The sequence below is a fragment of the Lissotriton helveticus genome, chromosome 2_1 (genome assembly GCF_964261635.1).
Source record: "Lissotriton helveticus chromosome 2_1, aLisHel1.1, whole genome shotgun sequence".
NCBI classification, from domain to species: domain Eukaryota; kingdom Metazoa; phylum Chordata; class Amphibia; order Caudata; family Salamandridae; genus Lissotriton; species Lissotriton helveticus.
The window spans coordinates 2037791790-2037815205 of NC_136059.1; the positions used below are offsets into that span (position 1 = coordinate 2037791790).

The 23416-nt window shown below is 43.9% G+C and overlaps 1 long non-coding RNA gene across 1 annotated transcript in view; it reads right to left on the minus strand.

Annotated features, from left to right (window-relative positions):
* The window catches only part of LOC144819027 (uncharacterized), a 61940-nt gene that overhangs the window by 4611 nt on the left and 33913 nt on the right, over positions 1-23416 (minus strand). The window lies entirely within an intron of this gene.

The window sequence follows — 23416 nt, forward strand, 5'->3', positions numbered from 1 at the left end:
ACCACCTGACATATACTGTACAATAGCGCAATTCATATGGGAAATATAAAGAGTGAAAAATTGGTGTGAAGGAAATCTACATATTTTTTAAATAAACACCTTATACTGAGCTTTGAAGCAGTGATGTTTTGTACATCTCTGAATTTGTGGGTAGCGGGTAGACATACTAGCATGTGATGCAGAGATCATTTAGCAAAATGTCTTCTTTCTTGCACACTGGCTTACATTTGGAAGGCACAAAAGCAGAGAAGTCCAATTGGTAATAACAAATGCTCTATTATTCCATGTTCCCTCTCATCTCCAGTAAAAACGGCACCACATTTGTGTGGCTGGGCCCTGCTCATGTGACACAAAACACCCCAAAACTAGACTTGAAGACATCATATTTAATCCAGCAGAACCCATACCTTATACATTGCTTGTAACTGTAGTTTTTGGGCCCTGGCTCAGCCACCACTCAGGAACAAACATACACAAACATTTCTGAAAACGAGATACCCAGGGATGTCCAGGGTGGTGTGTCTTGTCTGGTTGTAATGAGGTTTTCTTACCCAGAAGCCCTTGTAGACATCTAACTGTCCCTAAACACATGTCCTTACATTTCTGTGAGGGGAAGTTCTCGAATCTGGGGGATGGGCACACATTTTCTGACACCCAGTGTTCCACCACTTCTCACAATAAAATTTGTACCACACTTCTGTGGGTGGGCCTTACACCTGTGGAGAAGTGTGGCTCAATGGTTAGAGCGGCAGACCCTGAGGCAGAGGTCTAGCCCGGGACCAGGGTTCAATTCCCCGCCTCGGCGGGTCTTGAGCTCAAAAATTCCACGGACCTGATAATTCTCGCTTCGGTGCCTATTCCAATCATGGAGTCCCACTCTGCAACTCTGGGCAATAGCTTGCTTAATCTCCACAACGGCCCCCACAATGCTAAGGATGCCTGGCCTCCACCTTGGGGGTGCCAAGGAGTGGACACCTCACAGGGAAAGCCAGGATGGGTTCCACAGCGGTATTCGTACAAACGCCTTGAGACCCTTGCGGGTGAGTAGTGCGCTATACAAGTATCAAATTACATTAATTACATTACATTACACCTTGAAGTGAACGGGTTGAAAAGGAAATATGGATACATCAAATGTTTCCACAGAAAACAACCCTGTTTTGGCAATGTGGGTAGCTGTGGATTTTGGAACTTTTCTCGCCCCGAACTTAGAGAAACACACATATGTCTGTAAACTTGACAACTGATAAAGTCCATGGTTGTGAGTCTTGTTTGGATCTCATGGTCTTATACAGAAATCTTTGCAAATCTCAATGCCCTGCAAAGCTCTAAGTTCGCCTACAATTATGCATTTTCCTTGCACTTGGAAACTTATGGAATCAGCGGAAATTCTGAAAATTCCAGCCACCCATCATTCCCCCAATTCTCCCAAAACCGCTGGGCCTATCGCCCATAACAGGAGCAGATCAAACTAAGGTCAATGCGAGTTCTGAGGTAGAGAGCTGAGGTGCAGCGCGCTACCTCAAATCCCACAGCTACTCCTATTGCCATGGCTTCAATTGTAGGACATTTTGCATCACAGGTGCTATGCCAAGGCACACAAGGGGCCTAATATTTTTATAAAGACATATGTGAAACCACTAGGTAGTAGAAATGTTGTGGCTATGCACAGATTCTGAAAGTGTCCATCATAGAAAAAAGAGTAACATCAAACCAAATATCGTTATCAAAATCAATAGAACATCAGTCCAATAAGGTATCAATCCAAAGTATTCTCGGTTATAGTTCTTCTTTATTTACTTATTTCTTTCATCCAGTTCATAACCATGCATGTATTGCACATAGGTTCAAAATAACACATTGGTTTAGATGGTGTAACCAAGATGTAGCCTGTAGCCAACACGTGTTTTGTCTTGGGTAAATCGCCCAAAGTATTTGGTTTTATGTTTATCTTCAGTGAATTTTAGTAACAGAGGATTATGGGGGTGTATGTGGCCATTTCCTTCTTGTTCCCTGGAGCACCCTTTAAGACATTTGTTGTACACCCTGATTGAAATATTGGTTTTGCGCAAGGTTTCACCTAGACACGCTTCAAAGTCATAATATAAAAAAGAGTAACAGTTGTGATTTTAACCATTTAGGAGACTCTGGAAGATAGAAGTGAATTGTGGAAAAGTGAATGGGACAAATACTGTTTTAAAAAATGTGAGGAGATGTAATTCTTCCTTTGTTTTCTATCCAAAACTAAAGTACAGTTCATACTGGTGAGTTTTGGCCCTCAGTAGTAATAGGGTCCAAGCTTAAATACTAATACCAGTATCAGAATGCTGGACTGATCACTTGGCGGTAGTGAGCTGTAAAGCCACATCAAGGCACCAACCACATTACGTTCCATTCACACACCTTTGATGCATGCCATACAACACCATTCATACTGCCAACCACAGACCAACACACACAACACTCACATCAACAAACAGCCACCATTCAAGGGCCCATCACATTCATAGGTCAACAGGAATGAACCAGCTACCACACTGCCACTCAACCTGTTACCTTCCTGGAGCTGTGAAAGGCTACTTTACATGAGCCTTTCAACTGCCCCCATGTGAAAGGCTCATCCTGTTTAGACTTCAAGTCTAGAACAATCTCAAGAGATCTTTCATGCAACTGTCCAGCTCAGCAGTTCCAACTGGACCTGTTCTGGACCCTGCCGTTGGCCTACCCTGTGAGTCCTGACCTCCAAGTATTGTATTGCTTGGCTGTGTCTTGCTGGACTTCTCCTACCACCTCTGAAAATGAGTAATATTGTTCAAATTCAAGACTATCGAATGACAGGGACCAACCTGCCAAGCTGAAGCCCCTGAGGTGCGTTGCCTCTGGGCTGAAGATTCTGGTTCCTCCCACTTGGAGCTTCTCCACAACAGCAAATGAATATACGATCCTCAAAGTTCAGCCATATCTAGAAATACCATTGACAGTACAAACAAAGAATACATTTATGACCCCAAGAGTCCGAAAACTGCCAGGATTAATGCATGCAAAGCCAACTAAGCTGATCCCCTGTAAACTATGCAATCAGCGGGAAGAATATATTATAGATTTGGTTTGCATAGGCACAAAAATGAAGGATCAAAGAAAGGGATATTTAAAGAACAGTTTTAATGAAAGAAGTGTATGATCATGTAGACAAGCCTTGGTAGTTTGTTTTAAACCAGCGGACATAGTAATGAATGCAAATGTTACTACATTTCTGATTCTTGCAAAAAAGAAATTGGATGTCAGTGATTTGAGCATAGTAAGATCGTAAGTTGCTGATATCTAGAGAAGAACTTTGATTAGCACATGTAAATTTGCACAAAAGTAATGAACTTATAACTGTTGATTATTCCTATTTTAAAATGTACCTTGTTGACTTGTAATGACGATTAACTAAATTAGCATATACAATGTATTCTTTTTTTTTACCCTCTGTGGAAATTGCTTGACTAAGGGTTAAGATGGATTTTGAAATTATAGAAATGTTTTAATGGTGGTGTAGTGATAATTTTCTAATTGTAAGATTTTAATTAATCATGCAATAAAGTTATTATTTTTACAACAGCAAATCTGATTCAGTGGAAACTCGCAGAGAAAGTATGTGGCCTTGGGGAGCTCTCTTCACTAAAGCCTTGCGACTAGCCCTGCTGAAGGATTCAGAGCTCTGAAAAAGTGATTAAAAACAAAGGTAGAAACCTTGACATTGAAAAGATTTCCTTGGGTGCAACATTTGAATATCTCCCACTCTCAGCATTTATGACCAAAATCAACAGCTTCACCGAGAGCACACCCGATGCATAACACTCTTCAGCTAGAGCCTTCAAACTTGCCCCGCTGAAGATTTTGGACTTCAATTTTTAAGACTAAGAGGCATACTTATGAAATGCTTGTGTCACATTTGCACCACACAAAGTGGCGCATGCATGACACAAGCCTCTAAGTCTGATTTCCGAAGATATACAAAGCCACATTGGGTGGCATTGAATGGCTTGATAACTCTGGAGTAAGGCAATGCAGTGCAAATCGTTGCATTGCTTCACTCTGGGCAGGGGAGGAGTTCCATGGGCGGTGTTCCCATGCAAATCCCATGGTTATTGATGCATTCCCAAATTTACCAAACCTGGTAGACCTGGATATGCACCAAAAAGATACGCCTCCTCAGATGAGCTGTAACAAGGGGAAATATGCTTATTGTTCTCTTTTGTTTACTCTTTCTATATGTGCTACATTCTGCAGCCCATATAAAAAGTGTAAAGAACCTGTATGGGTTGATTTTGTGCAGGAAGGTCCTGCTTGCAGCACAATCAACAATACTGTCTATAACACAGGTACTATGTGGTGCAAGGGTGACTGTGTTGGAGCTAGACTGCCGAAACAGCACCAGTGCAGGGGGAAAGGACAGTAATTTCCTGTATTGTTTAAATAGGGCGCATTCCTACCCTTTCCCTCTGGTGCGGTGTGGCGTAGCAAGGTGACTGACTTGCTGCGCTGCACTGCATCAGAATCTCGTAAAAATGCCCCTATATCTCAAGGTAATTTCTCTGACTGGTACATACCTGGTATTTGTATCTGACCCGCACTCCTTTGTGGTTAGCCTTAAATTGCGCCCATGTCCTGATCTACCACAACCAGTTCACCATGGTTGGCGCTTAACAACTTTAGTTGCTCTTTTTTCCACATTATAAAAATGTATGTCAGTGGTTCCCGCTATTGAATTACTGTAGTTTTAAAGTCATTTTACTGATTACAATGTACTTTACTTATAAAAATTGGTTTGGAATTAATAGTGTGTCATCTTATTACTTTATGACCCTTTTGATACTGCATAAATAATTTACACACTTCCCTAAGTTAAGCCTGTCTATTCTGTGCCATAGGTACCAGGTGGATGAGCGCATGTTAATTTAGTGACTTTCAGGTTTACCCTGACAAAGATTGGGATTAATATACAAGGTGGGTAGTTCCCCCCTCAACTAATACTCCAATTTCTTACTGCTTCTTTTATAATTTTTCTTTTCTTTTCTGTAGGTCAGCCACTACAACAAAAAGAAGATCTGGTGGGCCAGTGCCAGGGCGTCCATAAGCATCCCAGCATAAACTGTTGTGAAAGTGTTAGGACCTTTAGTAGAGGACCCGCCTAATTTCTTTCTGTAAAATGTGGTGGATCTTCCAGCAAAAAAAGGTGTGGTGGATGCTGACTGCATAATGTTGTGCATTCTGACAGCAGCCTATCCTAACTTAGATTGGAAGATGAAGGGTAAGGAGAAGTGACAAAGGAGTCAGGGCCATAGCTATCAGCACTGATGCAGTGCTGTGCTGTACAGTGTTGTATCAGAAAAATCTGCACTGTGTTGTGGCATTTCCCTGCACCAGGGATGGTCTGTATGTATGGGATGGTGCACCATGGGGCAAGGACCAAAGATGCATCATGACTTCCGATGCAACTATGTTGGAAATGGCCGAAGGTGTTATAACGCAAGTGCTCTCTATGTGATGCAAAGCTGATTTGCACGTCATAAAGCACCTCTACATGCCACAAATCAGCATTGCAACACACAGGAGTGCTTTGCTTTGTGGGAGTATTTGAAAAAGTGGCACACTCAACACAGCAATTCTCCTGAAAAGAGAGAAGCATGGAAGAAGCCCAGGGAACCAGGATGGTACCAACCCCAACACAGAAAACTTCATATCAGCCCAGGGGAAGAGGAAGTCTAACCTTATTGAGGAGGAGAACAAGATATTTATAACTGAGGTGACACAAAATGTGTCACCTCAAAATTTCCATTAGGGAGAAATGATACAATTTTACAATACATAATGGACAAAATAAACTGTGTAGTGCAAACAAAAAAGACCATTCTGGAGTGCAAGAAGATGTGGCCTTAAGGTAGTCATGAGGACCAGAAGAGGAGAAGACCTGATCTCCAGGAGAAGTTGGATCCATTGGAAGTGCAGATGGCATCCCTCAGATAAAAAGAGTTGGTAGCAGGAGTGGAAGGGCAGGACAAGTATAGTACCATCAGAAAATACAGGGTGAGTAAAAAAAGGGACCATATGTTAACAAAGTGTCATAATGGTCAACACAGCAACACACGTTGTTTGGAAATGGAAGGGGCAGGAATGCCCCGAATGTCAATTCATCCTTCACATAACTGTCCCTTCATTTGGCAATACCAATTTTACCAGCCCAGTCCAGGACTTCCAAGTTTTCCAGGTCCATACTTAATGTGCTGCCCCAGTCAAAGTATTTCCTTACAATACTGGGACTTATATTGTCATTTATCCCTTCACAAAACAGGACCACAAGTTACAGAATACAAAGCACAAAGCCAGCACATCCTCATTGACAATGGAAACTTGGAGATATGCCAGTGCCAAAGCAGGCTACGTTACACCGTGACACAATTGTGCTTGTGTTGAGGCCAAGAAGCCAAAAGTGTACTGTAATGTAAATTCAGTCAATGTGACTATGTCGAAGGCCAATTTGCAACCCTTAAGTGTCTCCAGGTATGAGTAGGTGCATGCACTGCAAGTATTATAACTCAAAGAGCCAGGTGTATAGTTACTAGTACAAAGCCATATTTGACACAGCCAAGCAGATGTGCTGGGAGAGGTTGTTACAGGTGTTGCCTGTAATGTATGAGAACACCCTACCTCCTGTCTTGTTCATATGGATATGGGGGATGTGGGTTTGTGCGAGTGATGCAGAGCGGAGGTTCATGATTTGTTGGTGGAAGCGTAGATGGTGTGTGAGCTAGGTAGGTCTCTGGTAGTGTAGTGCCTTGTAGGTGTAGTGCAGCACCTTTAACTGCAAGTGTGTCTGAATGGGGCGATAATATACGTTTTATGAGGTAACGTGTGATGTGCATGCCACAAGGTAGGCTGAGTGACAGTCTGCCAGTGGTGTGATGGATATAATACAACATGGCCATTTATACTTGTAGAATGTTCCACATATCCCTGTGTATTTCTAAGTGAAGAAAAATACTGTCCGATTTTTACAGAAATCACGGAATCTTCATAAAATATTTCTATTTCTTTTCTGAGGGAGAAACACTACCTCCTGGAGATTGGCCTGTGTGTGATGCCCAACCTGTTGAGGATATCATTCTGCCCTCAAGGATCAAGATATGCTTTTATGGCTGTTTACAGTCAAATAAAGAAAGGATGCCTCCTTCAAATAGCACCTAGTCACTTTTGAAACCTCTCCTCCGGTATAAGCTAGGGAAGATAACATTGCTGTGTCTCCAGATGAACCAACACACACTGGACACAGACCATCATCGTTTGACATCACAGCTGAGGACTCTGAGGACCCCCAAGTTGCTTTTCAAAGGTGAGTGATAGGAGTCCAGCAGCAAATGGATGATGAGATCCAGTTGGGGTAGGAGACCATAGAGGGCACTCTTAGAGGAGTCCATGGGTGTCTTAGCCCTAATAAGGAGTTGGCAAGGGCTAACATAGACACCTATTCCTGGTTTCATGGAACGGATGAGTCCCTAGCTGACAATCAATGGTGTCATGATACAGAGGAAACGACAACACCAGCCTTCTACATCTGACACCAGTGAAGTTGTCAGGCAGCTGGGGACCATTATTACATCCGTCCAGTCCCTGGAGGCCAAGATAGACTTCTTTATAGCATCAATGAGCGCCCTCAATAGCAATTTTGCTTTGTTCGCTAACCAGCAAATCCTTGCCAGAGACTACCATGCTGCCTTATTGGCACCCACAAATGTTGTTGGGAACTTGGGAGTCACATATTCTGCCTCTGATGTGTGTGTGCCTTAGGCTAATCTCTAGCAAAGGAGGAGACTGTTATGGCTTGTTTACGAGGTCCAGAATGCGTGCCCAATCAATACATTACATGAAGAGTATGCTGTTCCACAGGGCGGACAGCGTGTTACAGAGTCCTCAGACACCCAGCAAGCTAGGTGTAATGCTTCATCATATGGACTTGCTCCTTGTCAGGTTGGTGCTGCAATATCCGACGGGTACCCATAAAGGGGCTCTTTAGTGGAGATCTTTTGTTCCCAGCCATATGGTGCTGTGGGAGTAAGGGCTCTAAAAGCAGTGTAGATGTGGTAAGGGTGGGTGACATTAAAAAAGGTTGGATAATCTAAATAAACTTTTATTAGGGTGGTTAGCCACCTTCTTAAAAGAAAACAGAGTGGCAGCTCTCTGGCTCCATGGTCCAGTGGAGCTCGGCTCACCTCTCATAGTATGGTCGACATGTTTCATGCACTGTGGTCAGTACTGATCCTTGGCATGTCAACAGGACCTAGTGTATGCACTAACTACACATGGTGGTGGGTGAAGAAATTCCTACCTACCACACTTCATGGATGTGAGCGTTAAGTCCCACCAATCCTGGTGGGAACTTATAAGGGTATGACATGAAAACAGTATGTAATCACAAGATACATCGATCTTGCCGAATCTATTCAGCGAACAAGTCATATCACCCTGACACACTCATGACAGTTGTCCATTTAGTGAGTTATTAGGGATTTTGTAGTCTAACCCCTAGTTGAAAACGTAGTATGATTAAAAACAGAGAGAAGACTGAATTACAAGACGGCTAAAAAAGGGCGACCAGTAGTAATAATTGATAGCATTCCCTGGATAGGCAGTCAATATATCGATGGTAACTCACCTAACTGTAGGGCAAAACTCCCTCCATTTGGTATTTTGGCTCATGACACCAGTATCGTGGTGTCCTAAAGAAATGGGGGCAAGGTGAATAACATTAAGGTATCACTGATAAACCAGCCAACTCAGGCTAATAACATCTCTCGGCTGCCTTCCATTCAGACACCACAACTTCCAGGGGAGATAGAAGACAATCAGAGGAGGAACATGTAGAGTTCCCCAGTTTCCGATGAAGAACGTTCCATTAAACTTTTGTGAATGCCCCTTGGCCAGCTTTCCCATCTGTCCTGTGTAGGACATCATGCCACCCTCTTTGGTACCCTGGACAGTACTATTTGTTTGTGCAGTACTTTATTCTGTCCACTTGTGGCACTAAATGCTAAGTAACTCTTGATAATGGCAATTAGTTCCTTCTCTTTAACCTAACTACACACATGTAAATGTGTTGTAACATGTAAACAATGTATTTTTGCACACAAAACCTAATAATTTGACATGTGTTTATAAAACATTCCACAAATAAGCCTACTCAGATTTTCTAAAATGAAAATAGGAACCTCTGGAAGAACATAAATATGATTTTCACAAAGCATAACAAGATTCAGATGGTTATTCCTCAAATGTCTACAAACATAATGTAACCATAACACCCAGCGTCACATTTTCAAGCTGAAGAAGGGTGAGCTCAACTTAATTGCACATGCTTTCTTTGTATGGGCACCCACACCAACTATATCCATTGCAATGCTACGAAGACCAATGTGTACCTTATCAAGGTAATAACAGAGTGTATCAACAAGATGCATTAACTTGAAAGACACACAGCGAGAAAGTTCTTGCAAAGTTCATACACACTCACCACCTATATATGGGAAGAATGAGGCATGTGAGGACACACTGTAACAAATATCAAAATAAATGTTGCAATGTAACAATTACAACATAATTCCAAACGTGAAAATATCACTTATCACACAAAAGATAATTATACTTGTAGGATAGTCATACCAATACTAGGCAGATATACATGCCCATAGTCTTCATGGATTAGCATTGTACTTGTGCCACAGAATGATGCATAAGGGCAAACCAATACCGTAAATGACAGTACTCAAGATAAACGGGTGCACCTTGCCCTGCCATGTGTAAATTGATGTGTTGAGTAATTCAACACAGGCCAAAATAGCCAACATGTTACTCTGCACTAGAGAGGCACCACATGGTTGAGTTTGAGTGCATCCACATATAAAAACTTTTACCCATGTACGTTTTGCATTGGTGGACAACTATTGAACCTGGATTAATGCTACACCTCCCCTGGGGAGGTGTAAATGGAGGACCAATGGTAAACAAAATATTGCTGTCAGCTTTTTATAAGTGCGCTGCATTAAGTGACACACCAAGCAAGAACTCCATTCAAATTATGATGGAAGCTGTCCAGGCAGGTGTTTCTTCCTGCACAGTTATATCTGCACAACAATGCAGACCCTCTTCACAATGGTGCAAGGGTGTTTACGTTAGTGCTATGCAGCAGTTTAGGTCACACCGCAGCCAGGAAGCAGCATTCTGTAATAAAAGCCCAAACTAAACATTTACCTACCCACTCCCTTTCACACAAGATCCTACAGTAAGAAGACTACCTTTGTTGTGCTGTGTGTAAGATCAAATAGTGAACCGCACTCACAGTGTTTAAACTATGGAAATGGTTCCATACAGAACTCAAACGTGAAGAAGCCTTACAGTTGTCCAGAAGACACTGACAATGCATCATATTTCTACAATGCACTCATGACAAGTTGAACATCATGTACTCACCTGACACAATAGTACCACTGCATTACAAATAAATTTCATCCAACTAGAGAACAATGATTATATTAACAAAATAAAGAACCTAAAATCTAAAAACCCTAACTAACCTACACTAACTATCCTTACAACTTGCCTGTAACACCTAAACTATACTGCCTAACCTATACTACCTAACCTATGATTAACACTATTGACACATAACAGGTTAAACGTAAACCTCTCCATCACCCTTACTACACATATCTCAGAACAATCCAAATATCAACTACATCCTAAACATAAATTAACTACAAATATATTTCTTTGCAATTTTATATTTTCTAATACAAAACATCAACCCCTATAACCACTTAAAAGCCTTACATAACAAAATCGTATTAACCCCTTCGATGCTCATGACGGAGCGGTTCCATCATGAGCATCGGTTGGGTTGTGCTCCTGACAGAGCCGCTCTGTCATGAGCACAGCCCCTAGGGGAAGGGCTGGCGCTCCCCCCTTGTGGTAACGATCTTGCCCCCGCAGAGGGGGATGGCAGCGAATGAGTTTCCACTGCCACACTGGATCCCCCACGCTTTCCCATGATGACAACGCGCCTAGCCGATGTCATCCGTAAGTGCTGTATGCGCTGGAAACCATTTGTTTCCAGCACATCGAAAGAGGAGGGTGAGTTTTTGTTGCTCCGGAGGGGCGGGGGGCAGTATCTGCACACCTTGAGGCATCGGGGCAGAGGAAAAAGTGTTTCCTCTCCCTTGATGTCTCAATGCAGGGCATTCCTGGTGCCCCATTGCACACAGACTCATGATTGTGCACCAGGAATGCCCCACTAGACACTAGGGATTCGTTTTTGGATGCTAAGGAAGCAACCCCTTGGGCAAGGGTCGCTTCCTAAGGGGGACATTTAATTTTAGACTTTTCTGGGAACAGATTAGCCAATTTATGGCCTTTTCTGGACCCAGGGGGGGGCAGAAAAGCCCACTAGAGCCAGCGATGTTTTTTTAAATCAGAAGCGACCCCTTGGGCAATTTAAAATCGGCCCCAACATAACCACCCCCAATGTAGAAATCCCTATGTTCTTCCATCCACTAAATCCTGTCAACGTCGAGAGCTGAGGCAGGAGACCATTATGCCAATGGGGGGTCTCCCCGGTCAGTCGCCCTAACCATTCCAGGTGGCGCAGAACCTGTCTCAATAGGGTGAAGACATTCCTCGTAGGTGGCAGAAGGGTTTGAAGCACTGCCTCATGTATAGAATAGTTTGTAATGTTGTCTTGCCCATTAGCCTTTGCTCCAACATGTACGCCGGGGCTTGCCTATCCCCATACCACCACTCATTGAACACCAAAAGATGGAATGCTGCATAATATGCCCGGGTATCTGGAGTAGCCATTCCCCCACAGAACACAGACTGGAAACAGGTTTTCAGGGCAACCTGGACTGACCTCCCACCCCAAAAGAACTGGCCCAGCAATGCACTCATCTGCCTGAACCACGTGGCCGGGACTGGATATGGATGATTTTGTAGCTGATAGAGTAGGCGTGGGAGGGAGACCATTTTAGAAATTGCAGAGCAGCCGAATAGGGTGAAGGGAAGGTGAGACCAAGTCCCAAGCTGTGCTTTAGTCTGCGTCATAAGTGGGGCCAAATGTCTTTCATATACGCCCAATTGGGAGGAGCCAGGCACACCCCAAGGTATCTGAACCCCTCCATGATCACTGTTACCTCTCCGGACCAGACGCCCAGGTCCGTCCCCCCACCTAAAGGCCACAGGAATGATTTATATAGAGGCCAGAAGTCTCTCTGAAAATTAGCATGATGCGAAGTATCTTAGGCCCTGACCGGTTAAGATCGGTGGGAAAAAGCAATACATCATCTTCATATAGTGCTATGTGGTCCGAGATGCCCCTGGGCCATTCAAAATCCTGAAGTTGAACATACATCCGACCCAAGCTGCAAGCGGATCCATAGCAAGAGCGAACAGGTATGGGGTGAGGGGGCATCCCTGGTGAGTCCCTCATCCAATAGAGTTTCTGGGAAGTGGAGTCCGCCACAAGCACCGACGCTGTAATATCCGTATACAAGAGTAGTATACAGGATAGAAGCTGCTAACAGCAGGGCCCCAGGGCACTCCAGCTGATCCGCTGCCACAATAGTTTTATACGCCCAGTGGATATTTTGTCGCATAGCGCAGCCGGACATAAAGCCCACCTGGTCTGGTTGCATGAGACCGGTGATGTGGGGTAGCAAACGGTTTGCAATGACCTTAGCCATCAGCTTAGCCTACACATTCAATATTGAAATGGGGTGCTATGCTGAGTGCTGTTCGGGAGGTCTGCCTGGTTTCAGAAAGATGACCACTTCCGTGTGTCTCCAGTCCTGTGGAAGACAAGATGCTTGGATCACTTTCAGGTTGTGTGGAAGGAGCTCAACCCGAAACGCCTTAAAAAATTCATTAGGGAAGCCGTTCAGCCCGAGTGCTTTACAAGAGCGTATCTCAATCAGCGCGGACGTACGTTTGTCAACTGATAATGGAGCATCTAGTTCATCCCACACCTCATCCAAGAGCATCCTGGGGGGCAGGTAATCGAAAAAACAAAGAATTGTGGCCATTTGTAGAATTGCATAATAGTTGGCAAAACTCACAGCAATTTGAGCTGGATTAGATAGTACTGTGCTGTTGGGACCCTGAATTTCGGGAATGGAGCGTGGCTGCAATGCCTGCAGGCAGAGCGATGTAATAGTGCACTAGACTTGTCCCCCACTGATACATCCGGCTACGGGTAGCGAGCCATGCCGATCTGGCCTCTTCATTAATTCAGCTGTTGTATGAGGAGGAGTTGTCGGCATGCAATGTTTCGCTCTGCCCCCAAGCTCTCTTGATCAAGTTCAGTGTGCTGAGCCTCAAATTCGGTCAATTTCTCCCATTTCTTGCGGTGCTGTGCTGCACAGAAGGATATATCAGATCTTCTTATAGTAGGCTTCATGGTCTCCCATAGTACTTCTAAGGCCTCAACTGACCCCGTGTTGTAACCAAAATAGTCTATGATTACTTGGTGTATGTGTACCTTGTATTCGCGGTCTTGCAGGTGCCAGGTCAAAAGTCGCCATTGACACGTCAGACATCACAGGCCTAGTGATAGCTCAAGTGTCACTGGGGAGGGATCGGAGAGTCCTCAGGGCAACATTTCTGCCCCCTCAGTCTGTGGATGTACCCCGATTGTATAAATATATAATCTAAGCGGGCAAATGAATCATGTGTATTGGAGTAGTATGTAAACTCTTGCGCAAGGGGATGTATTCTCCTCCATGTATCTATCCAATCTAACCAGTCCGTCATATGACGCTACCTGGACTCGCGCTGGGGCACCAAACTCCGACCACCTTGCCATCTATTGCAAGTGGTGCACATCACGTCATTCCAGTCACCTCCAACTACCATCAGACCATATAGGAGCTCACCCTAGGTGCTCATCAAACATTCGACAAAGGTCCAACTCAGGTGGAGCATAGACACTACCCAGGGTAACTGCGTCTCCATATAGTGTACCTGTTACTATAGCATAGCGAGAACGCAAAAAGGGGGTGTTAATTATCGCAGGGTCTTATGTGGCGCTTGCCTAGTGTCGTGGATGTAGCAAAAGGAAGGTTATCGATGCGGTGCAACAGGTGAGGAAAACCCCTAAGCCCTCAATTCTGGACACAGGTCCGTTTATATATAACAACAAGTCCTGTGCACACGCATATGAGTAAATACAACATTAAAGGTAATCGTTGATAAAGAATGATGACAAAGTGCTATTGAAGTGTAGATTTAATGGTGTGTTACTTCACAGGCCAGCCAACATGTGTTTTGTCATCGGGTGTATAACCCTTGACTTATTCAGGGCAGGAATTAAACATGGAAAAGGGTTTGTGTCACAATGTGTTACATAGAATCTTACATGTTTGTGTCCTACAAAGATGGGACACAATAAGTACACTAGTAATTCTAATTTATCAACCAATGGAGGGAAACACCAAAAGGCGTGAATTTGAGAGAAAAATCGTCATGAAGACATTATTATTTAAGACCATGCATAGTGAAAACACTGTGTTCGAACACTCAAGTTCATTTTCCATATTATTCTGTGGTAACAGTGTGGTGTACTGGTGAATACAGTACAAAATCCTATGCCTGTTCAGTTAAAACATAAGTACAAGATCTAGTGAAAGTAAGGGTGAAGTGCATTGGTGAAGAGTAAACCTCTACAATGTGAGTTAACGAATACGCAGATGGGGTGTTATTGTGTGTTCGTATTGACATTATTTCGCCGATTGCCAGTGTCTGGGCTAGTAGGAACAAACTAATTCTGCTTCTCTACTATTCATAATATCATACAGAAAGCTTACCTCAAGTATAGTATAGCAAGTCTTTGGACCTGGAACAAACAAAAGGGCACTCGGGTAAGTCAGTGCCCATCTTGGAAACATAACATAATAACACAGTAAGTGTTGCATACCATACTCCGTACTGCAGCTGATATGTGTAGCTCACCTTTCAGCTGGTGATAATTCTGACCCAGCGGGTCCTAACAATCAATCTGATGTGTGCGCTCTCTTCTTTTAGTACTTCAGTAAATCTGTATTATAATAACTCCCATGAGTATGCTGTAATCAAATCCCTCAATTCTTCTTAGACCAAACCAAGAGTCAGTATCAATTTATCAGTCAAAACGGAAACCACCCTCTCTTCTTACCTCTTAAGGAAGGTAATATTATTAAACTTCTGTCGCCGAATCTGGCTGTGTGTGCCACATTTATATCCTTCAAAGTTATATGCCAGTACTCCTCAATAAGGAAAATAAAAGTAATGCGCGCCGTCCACCGTAGGAAAAGATGTTATTAAGAACATAGCAGAATATTGTCAAATGCATGTTTTTGAAACCCTCACACAATCTCTGAAAGTGAAAACCAGTATTTTTGAACCCAAACTAGCAACTAAGTTTCTTACCTCTGGCGATTACGCCCTGTAACTCCTGACTCTGGCACCGTGTTTCACCGGAAACTCAGTGAGACGCGACCTGGAAGTGATTTTTAGCACAAGATAATGCCATTTCACATCATTTTCGGAAGGGAGATCGTTCAATGCATCAGGATAATCAAAATGCCTCCATAATGAACATGACATTGTAAATGATCGGAAAAAAACACAATTAAGGAAACACATTCCCGGACATGGTAGTATCTTTAATAACGCTGCCACTACTCAGAAGTATTGCAACACTTCTCATGCAAACCACGTCAGATGTAATTCTTGTAATTTTTTAACAAAGTAAACACAAAATAAAAAGTCATGAACCTAGTATAGACTGACATAAAGACCATTGCAAAGGGCATTATAGATAGAGTGCAGGACGTCATACCGTAAACAACCTGCAGATAGGTGAATCAAAATGCTGCTAGTCTCCCAGAAAATAATGCATCTCCCAGTCGCTGTTAAAACCATGCTCATTGGATTTCAAGCGCATGATCCAAAGGGCCTCAGAGCATCTTAACCGTAACTCCCTGTTCCCTCCCGTCGGACTGGGTGCAGGGATGTCTATTCCATAGAAAAGAAAACTTTTGTGTGAATCTTGGGATGGGCACTCCCACATACGTGATGTTATTAGGTATCTTGGGTCCTGTTGTTTGAGAGCTCTGATGTGTTTACCTATTCTTTCCCTGAGGATTTGCTGATTGTGCTGCCCACATACTTCCCACCACAGGTACATTCAAGTACGTATGCCAAAGATTTTGCGTTGCAGTTTATGTTGTGTCTAATGTCATATGTTCTGTCAGGACCGGAGAAGACTGTCTTTCGATCGGAAGCCTTCCTGCAGATTTCACATGAACCACATTAATAAAAGCCCACGGTGCGTGGGGTTAGCCATGTGTCCTTGTTTAGTGTTCTCGGGTAGCTGGGACTAAGTCTGGTTCTGAGCGTTTTACCCCTTCTGTAGGTGATTTGTGGATTCGAACTGATATGTTCTGCTAGCTCTGTGTTACTGATGAGCAGTTTCCAATGTTTATTTAAACTCTTGGATAATGCCCCACTGAAGTAATTAAAGTCTGTGACTAGTCTTTCTGTCTTTTTTCTGTTTTATGTACTTTGTCGTGAATAGTTTCTACCTGATGCTTATGTCTGATTCTGGTTTCAGCTTTGTGAGATCCAGGTGTGTGTAACACCTGTGTTTGAATCTTGCTTTCATGGCTAAGACAGAACAATGTCATACATTCACCCCAGTACAGAGATCTGGGCCTAAATCCCTCACTTTTTTGCTCTTGCTCACCATGCCATTCCAGTTTGGACCCAGCCATATGCTAATCAGGCTTGAGCCTGTGCCCAATGGGAACAGTCCAGCCTGAACTGCCAGGCCAGGTCCTCCCAGGACTGGAAACAAGCATCCTAGGACCAGTTTCGGGTTTTCAACCTTCATCAGCCAGGATAGCTTGATTCCAGTGGCATGGAGAGCACAGGACCCACACTCGGGCATACCTGTCCCACTCAATAGATTTAACCCCGATCTTTTGACTGGGGGAGAATGTTTGCATTATCAGAATTCTGTTCATCATTTATTTTCTGTAACACTTTTCGCCCTAAGTGGGATGGGTATGCCTAGACCTGAGTCCCTTGCACAATGTGTCACTGGATTCAACTTAGCCTGGCTGAAGAAGGGTGACATACCCTGAAACCGGTCCCAGGATGCTTGTTTCCAGTCCAGGGAGGACCTGGCCTGTCATTTCGGTCTGGACTGTTCTCATGAGGCACAGGGTCAAGACTGATTTGTATATGGCTGGGTCCAAACTGGGGTGGCATAGTGAGCAAAAGAACGATGGATTTAACCCTGATCTCTTGACTTGGGGTGAATGTATGATTTATTCAGCATTCCGTCCATCATTTGTTTGCGTAGCACTTTTCACCCTAAGTGGGATGGATATGCCCAGACGTGGGTCCCTTGATCACTCTGCCACTGGATTCAAGCTAGCCTGGCTGAAGAGGGTGACATACCCTGAAAACGGTCCCAGGATGCTGTTTACGGTCCAGGGAGGACTTGGCCTTGCAGTTCGGTCTGGACTGTTCCCATGAGGCACTGGTTTAAGACTGATTTGCATATGGCTGGGTCCAAACTGGGGTGGCTTAGTAGGCAAATGAACGATGGATTTAACCCAGATCTTTTGACTGGGGAGAATGTTTGCATTGTCAGCATTCCATCCATCATTTGTTTGTTGTAACACTTTATGGCTAAGAGGCAGCTTTCAAATGCCTGATCACTACTGCAATTCCTTCTGGCTCTAGTAAATTCACCAAAGGGAATTGCGCAGATCCGGGTCAAGGGATGGGCGCTGTGAGCATGAAGAATAGAGTTACATGCAGTATCCTTGCGAAATAGGCGGGTCTGTGAGGTGTTATGGCTGATAACCGAGAACCGTTAGAACCGAGTAGCAGAATAATTGTTACCCTGTTGTTTTAAGCACTGCACTTTAATCACGAATAGCGCTTCTTAACCATTGGCATTATTGTATTTTTTGTGTTTAGTGTAAAATTCACTTGATAATTGCCCCCGACGACCGGAGTGAGCTGCTTCCTCCTGCAGAATTTATTGCTTGTAACGAAGCCGTTTTCAGGGCTCCCGGTCACTCTTAGCAATCCCCCTCGAGGCGCAGAATTACGGGCGTCATCTTGAAACGGGGCCTGGACAGCGCTCTAGTGGCTGGGCGATTTGGGCCCACTCACTATAAAATGAAGCCCTTTTCCCGTCCGCGCAGCGGGCGGGCGCAGCGGGCGCGCCGAGAGGCAAGCCCGTCTGGGCCCGTCCGGTCCAGGCTGGGCTCAGGGCCATCCACTATGCCCATTTCACCCGATCATCAGATCAAATACTCACGAGATCGCCTTTTACAATATAGTACGGCTGCCTCCCCTCCCCTCCCTCCACCTTCTTATCAGGCTGAGCCCATTTGGAAAGCCAATCGCCATACACCAAAAAATGTCAGCCTCGCTTTGCTTAACTGTAGATCTGCATCTAAACACTCCACAGAAATCAATCTGTTGATCCAAGATACTAAGTTAGACATTCTTTTCCTCACGGAAACATGGTTGACGTCTAACTCCGAGGCAGATATTGTTAACATGTTACCTCACGGCTATGTAATACAGTTCCAGAATAGAACTAAGGGAAAAGGAGGCGGTTTAGCAATCGTGCACAGAGATAACCTTACATGCCGGACACAAGAGGGAGGAATTGCGGACTGCGAAAGCGTTCATTTTTCCCTTCAAATCACCCCAAACAAATCCCTCTCTGGTATTCTTATATACCGTCTGCCCGGAAGTCTAGGAAACTTCGTCGGATCACTGCTAGAGTCCACAATCACTTCTTGCACCGTGACCTCCAATTTCATCCTCCTAGGAGATCTAAATCTCCATTTTGAGGATTGCGCAGATAAAATTGCAAGCGACCTCATATCAGAACTGAAGGCATTTGACCTCAATATAAAAAACTCAGAGGCAACACACGCCAAGGGACATCTTTTAGACCCAGTTTTCGCCAACTTCCCTAGAATAGAAATTTTACCCTCACTCCCGCTTCCATGGTCTGATCACTTCCTCATCCAGTTCACATGGCAAACCATTCAAGACACCGCCCAAAGTCAAACATCCAGAGTCCAGGACAGAATATGGTCCAAACTCTCATTCGAGAACTGGACCCAGGAATTAATACTATGTTCCCCTCTCGCAGACCCTGACCCCGTGAAAGCTGACGCTAATTTTACTAGATGGCTCACCTCCACTCTGGATTTAGTCGCACCTAAGAAAAATCTAAAGAAAAAAAGCAAAATCTTCAAATCTCCATGGTACTCTCAAGAACTGAGGAACTTAAGAAAAATCTGTAAAAGCCGAGAGCGTAAATGGAGGAAAGATTGGGACCCCTCAACAAAGAGGAATACAAAATAGCGATGAGGACTTATAAATTAGCCCGAAAAACAGCCCAAGCCTCCTTCTTTGAAGAAAAAATCAACTCTGCCTCTAACTCGTCCCGGGAGACTTATAAAATAGTTAAAGAGCTACTTAAAATTCCTAACCCTCCCTCAATTCAGGAAACCACGGTCGCTAGATGCAACCAAGTAGCAGCCTTCTTCGAGAATAAAATAATAACCATCTTACAAGCCCTCCCGCCAAAATCTTACAATAATGCCCCTGCGTCCTTTCTGGCCTCAACTGAAGGCCCTACTTTGGACAGTTTTAACCAGCTATCCAATGAAGACTTCCTGAAAACCCTATCAGGCATGAAAAGTGGTTCACCAAATGACCCAGCCCCCATTAACATCATCAAACGAGTGGGACCAACCATCTCGCATCTGGCCACCAACCTCATTAATGCCTCATTTAACCAAGGAGTGGTTCCCCCCAATTGGAAGCACGCTATAGTCAAGGCTCTACAGAAAAAAACAGGACTTGACCCTTAAGACCTTTCTAATCTTCGACCAATCTCTCTTCTGCCTGGTATAAGTAGATTGCAGAGAAGGTCGTGAATCAGCAATTGTCGGCCTTCTTAGAAACCAACAATCTTCTACGCCCCTCACAAACAGGTTTTCGCCCGGGTCAAGGGACTGAGACCGCTCTTTTGAAAGTGGTCGAAGAAGCCAGGTGCATCTTGGATTCAGGAGGATCGGTTCTCCTGATCCTCCTGGATCTAAGCGCTGCATTTAACACGGTAGATCACACGATCCTGATCCAGCGACTCCTTAATCTTGGGGTGAGAGACACAGCTTTACGCTGGCTCACATCCTTCCTTTGGGACAGAACTTTCCAGGTCTGTGAAGGGAATGTGCGATCCAAGTTTTTCCCCCTCCAGTGTGGGGTTCCTCAGGGCTCCTCATTGAACCCTACATTATTTAATATCTATATGGCACCCCTGGAGGATGTGGTCATTCCCTTCGGGATCAAAGCCGTCACATACGCTGATGACACCCAAATGGTTGTCTCATTCTCTCTAGAAAGAGATAAAATTAGAAACCTGCATGACTGTCTTGAAGGAATACACAACTGGATGTGTGACTCAAGACTTAAACTAAATGGCTCCAAAACTTAGCTCATGCTGCTGGGTCACCAAACAACAGCTCTCCCCATTGATATGTGGCCATCGTGTTTAGGAGCCCTTCCACAACCCAAGACAGTACTCAAAAGCTTGGGCTTCTGGTTGGAGCAAGACCTCTCTCTGAAAACCCAGGCCAAGAAAACGGCTGGCACCTGTGTGGGCCTACTCCGCTCAGCAAGGAAGATCCTCCCATTACTACCCACACAGTCTCAAAAACTGCTCATTCAAGGTCTAATCTTATCCAGATTAGACTATTGCAATGCCCTTTTTCTGGCCGCCCCAGAATCCACTATCAACACCCTTCAGCGAACACAAAACGCTGCAGCAAGGCTTTTGACAGGCACTGCTCGGAGAGCATCGGCCAAACCAGCGCTAAGGGTTCTCCATTGGTTGCCGATCCGTGAAAGGATCAAATTCAAGGCCCTGTGTACTACTCATAGATCTTTGCAGGGTAAAGGGCCTCCCATGCTGAAGACCATGCTCTATCCCTATAAACCGAACAGGTCCCTTCGTTCCTCCCAAGGGAATTTGGCTACTGTTCATAGAGTCAAGAAAGTCCGCACTGGAGGGCGACGTTTCTCAGTCACAGCAGCAACTCTGTGGAACTCCCTTCCAACTCAGTTGCGCTCCGAACCGAACCATATGAAATTCCGGAAGCTGCTTAAGACCTTCCTCTTCCCGCAATAACCTTAAATTCACTTCTTCTACCCCTCTGTTTTCCCTCAGTCGTACACTGCAATCACAGCGCTGGGACGCTCCCGGGCAGCCATGCGCTATATAAATCTTTTTTCATTTCATTTCATTTCATTTCATAAACATTTCGATGTCTAAGAAGGTGATGCTCAAGTTACTCCTTTGGTATGTGCAGCGCATATCATATGTGTTCGTGTTCAGATAGGAGCAGAAGTAATTATGTTTGTCCTGTGGTCCTGTCCATATTAAAAGGCAGTCGTCGATGTAACAACCCCAGAAAATGATTGAATCGTTGAAATGACTGCCTTTTGGACCCCAAATCCAATCCTCTTCCAAACGATCCAAGAAGACGTTCGCAAAACTGGGTGAAAATTTAGAACTCATGGCTACACCTGTTTTTTGTTTATACCAATCTGTCTTGAAAAAAAATGTTGTTATCAGGAATCCAGTTCATCCTGGCCAGATGCATATTTGTATGTTGCCACTGTGATGCAGATCTTTTGTTTATGAGATTGCTTTTATAGCCAAGTCTGGTTTGATACTTGTTTAAAGTGAAACCACATCTATGGTCACAAGGGTCATGCCTTATTCCCACATGAAGTCAGCCAGTATTCTCAGTACGTGCTTAGTATCTCTTATATATGATGGAAGATTCCGGATCAGAGGTCCAAGAAATAGATCCACATATTCAGCCAAGCTTTCAGTGGGACCCCCTATTCCTGAAACAATGGGTCTCCCAGGGAGAAAAGGCAAGTGTTTGTGCACTTTGGGGAGCGTGTATATACACGGCTAGTGAGGTCTATAAACTCTCATGTAAGTGTGTTCATCATCATTGATGAGCCCTGCATCATGCCATTCCATAAGTCTTTTGTTGATTTCAATGATTAAAGGGCCAACGAGATTGAATGTAAGACGTTCATAGCAAACTCCAACTTGAAGTTGTGTTAGTATCTCATTATTGTAGTCCGCCCATTTCATCACTATCACGTTGCCCCCTTTGTCAGCCTCTCTGATGAATATGTCATTATCACTAGATAATTTTTTAAGAGCTGTCCGTTCCCCTGGTAGGAGATTGTCAATATGTCTGTTTTTGTTTCTCATTCTCTTATGGAATTTATCCATGTCCTCTAGAACCAGTTTATGGAACATGTCTATGGTGTTGCCACTATTTAGATTAGGTGTCCATTTGGATTTTTTCTTTAGAGCACTGTCAATGGTGGAGTCAGTATGTATATATATATATCTAGTTCTTGTAACAATGTGTCAATGCAGAGTGGTGTTTCGTCAGTGTCAGACAGTGATAAAACTGACACTGTTAAATAAACATTGGAAACTGCTCACCAATGTCACAGCGCTAGCAGAACATATCAGTAAGAATCCACAAAGCACCTACAGAAGGGGTGAAACGCTCAGAACCAGACTTAGTCCCAGCTACCTGAGAACACTAAACAAGGACACATGGCTAACACAACGCACCTTGGACTTTTATAAAAGTGGTTCATGTGGAATCTGCAGGTGGGATTCCAATTGAAAGACAGTCTTCACTGAACATATAACATCATCCACAACAAAAACTGCAACACAAAATTTGTGGTATATGTACTTGAATGTACCTGTGGTGGGAAGTATGTGGGCAGCACAATCAGGACCCTCGGGGAAAGAATAGGTGAACAGGTCAGAGCTCTCAAACAACAGGACCCCAGATACCCAATGACATCACGTATGTGAGAGTGTCCATCCCAAGGCTCACACAAATGTTTTCTTTTCTATGGAATAGACATAACTTCACCCAGTCCTAATGGAGGGAACAGGGAGTTATGGTTAAGACTCTCTGAGGCACATTGGATCACGAGCTTGAAATCCTATGAACATGGTTTTAACAGCGACTGGGAGATGCATTATTTTCTGGGAGACTACTAGCATTTTGAAATACCTATCTGAAGGTTGTTTCTAATTTGCAGTATGACTTCATGCGCTCTCATCTATAATGCCCTTTGCCACGGTCTTTATGTCAGATGATACTAGGTTATTGGCTTTTTTTTTCGTGTTTACTATGTTTAAGAATTACAAGAATAACATCTGACTTGGTTTGCATGAGAAATGTTGCAATAA